Consider the following 1,902-nt stretch of genomic DNA (forward strand, 5'->3'; position numbering starts at 1 on the left):
AAAAAAAGAAAAAAAAAAAAAAAAGTCCCAAGGGACCGCCTTCTCCTGCTGAATGTGAAAATAGACCTTGTGGGTAGACAGTTTTTATATTTGGTGCATTAGCCTTGTCCTGTCAACCAAAGCATGAGCTCAGGAGAAGCTCTGGTTGGGGATAGAAATGGCAAGCATGCTGTGTGTCACTGAGCAGACACTTTATGAAAACGATACACTAACAGGGTACAGCTATAGACTTTAAGGGAACAGGGGAAACACTTTTTTTTTATCCTTTCTTTCCTTCCATCAGCTCCTTGAAATGTCGTAGTTCAACATTTGAGGAGTGAACTTTTTTTTGCCTCCATTAAAAAATGAGGGTCATGCCCTTTAAACAAAAATGGAGTGCAGGAAACAAACAAAGAAAAAAGCCAATAGTTTGTTTATACTTTCACCTGCTGGGAGCATGCTCTGTCATCTTTAAATGACTCTACTTATTTACTACCTCAACATAGACCCTTCATTCAATGAGGGGTTGAGGACTTTAATTTAGCTGATATTGTACTGTTCTCTTAGCCTGGAAATCCAGACCCTAATCCAAAAGATTAAGGGTCTGGCATCGAGTAATGAAAGTTGCCCATCTTGAGGGACGACACCATGCGTGCATTTGAAAATCTCACTGCACGTAGTGGATAACACTACAATCAATCACAACAGCACGTGGGGTGACGTACGCTCGGCTAGCAGCGGCACTAACTGGTAGATTAAACTGTTGTCATCTGTTTAGCTCGCCTCTGGCCCGCCTAAATCAGATATACTGATGTGATTGGTGCAGCCCAAATACAAAGGTATAGTCAATGAGCAGCATTACTCCATGCCAGAGTAACTTGCTGTGCAAATACAAATTGTGCTATTGTGAGATCTCTGGATTTCCAGGGTGCTGTTTTCTCTCATGAAGACCTGAATGATTTCTCTCAACATCCAAACTCCTTGCTTAACATTTAAGGTCTTGTGAAACTTCTGAATAAAGTAATGTTAACAGTCAGATGGTCTGAGGTAAGCCACACATTCAAGTATTGGAATATAATAAATATATTTAAATATTCCAAGTGTTCTTTCTTTGTTTACTCTCTGTCAGATGCCAGTAGTGGCAGTTAAGATTTCTGAAAAGTTAACATGCTAGAATCCACCCTATGCTTATTATGCTTAAGTACAACTACTCACAACTGTTAATTCACTAAAGAAATGTACATTTGGGTATATAGATAAGACATATGTTCTCTTTTTTCTCTTGGTTATTGTAAAAAGTTGTTAACTGGCTTAAATGTAATGGTCTCGCACATATATCACCTTTTGAACTTCACCAATAACTAATGTGGTAATTTTCAGGGGTCTGAATGTCACTGGGCATGTGCGTGAGCCCCGCCAGCCCAGGCTAAGTGCAAAGCTATAGTGAAGGCCTCTCTTAATAGGCTTATCTGTCAATCGGGGGTGAATTATAAATGTGCCATGGCAGTGAACTTACTCTGTGGTGGATGTTTGTATGATACCATACTGATCATTGGTTGCTCTTTTGATTTGTCCTTCATGGGCACGAGAGCGTGAAGGAGCTTATCTGTGCGGGGAAGAAGTGTATCACGCTTAGCAAAGCGCAGATGGAAGCCACTCAGGGCCCAAAGGAATGTGTGAGAAGGGAAATCATCGAGTGGGCTTGATTTTTTTGGAGAAAAAATAAAAATGTAAATCTTATAATTCAGTGTTTGGAGATTGGTGGATAATGCAGCGGTGATTTACCTCTGTTCTTTTTCCTCTCCTGATTTCTCTCAGGGACAGAAGACGTGAGGTGTGGAAGTGTTTCTCCTCCTGGTGTGTGAATGGGTGGGGGGGGTCCTTCGTGGTGAAGAATCAAGGATTGAAATCAACGCGGGTGAG

The 1,902-nt window shown here is 41.0% G+C and overlaps 1 protein-coding gene across 4 annotated transcripts in view; it reads left to right on the forward strand.

Moving 5' to 3' along the window:
- The window catches only part of LOC116671078 (zinc finger MIZ domain-containing protein 1), a 129,183-nt gene that overhangs the window by 31,372 nt on the left and 95,909 nt on the right, over window positions 1-1,902 (forward strand). For all 4 annotated transcript variants that reach the window (XM_032502008.1, XM_032502009.1, XM_032502010.1 and 1 more), the window contains exon 2: window positions 1,798-1,897. The gene's annotated coding sequence lies outside the window, so the exon portion shown is untranslated. The remainder of the gene's footprint in view (window positions 1-1,797; window positions 1,898-1,902) is intronic.

This window comes from Etheostoma spectabile, chromosome 21 (genome assembly GCF_008692095.1).
Source record: "Etheostoma spectabile isolate EspeVRDwgs_2016 chromosome 21, UIUC_Espe_1.0, whole genome shotgun sequence".
Lineage (NCBI taxonomy): Eukaryota > Metazoa > Chordata > Actinopteri > Perciformes > Percidae > Etheostoma > Etheostoma spectabile.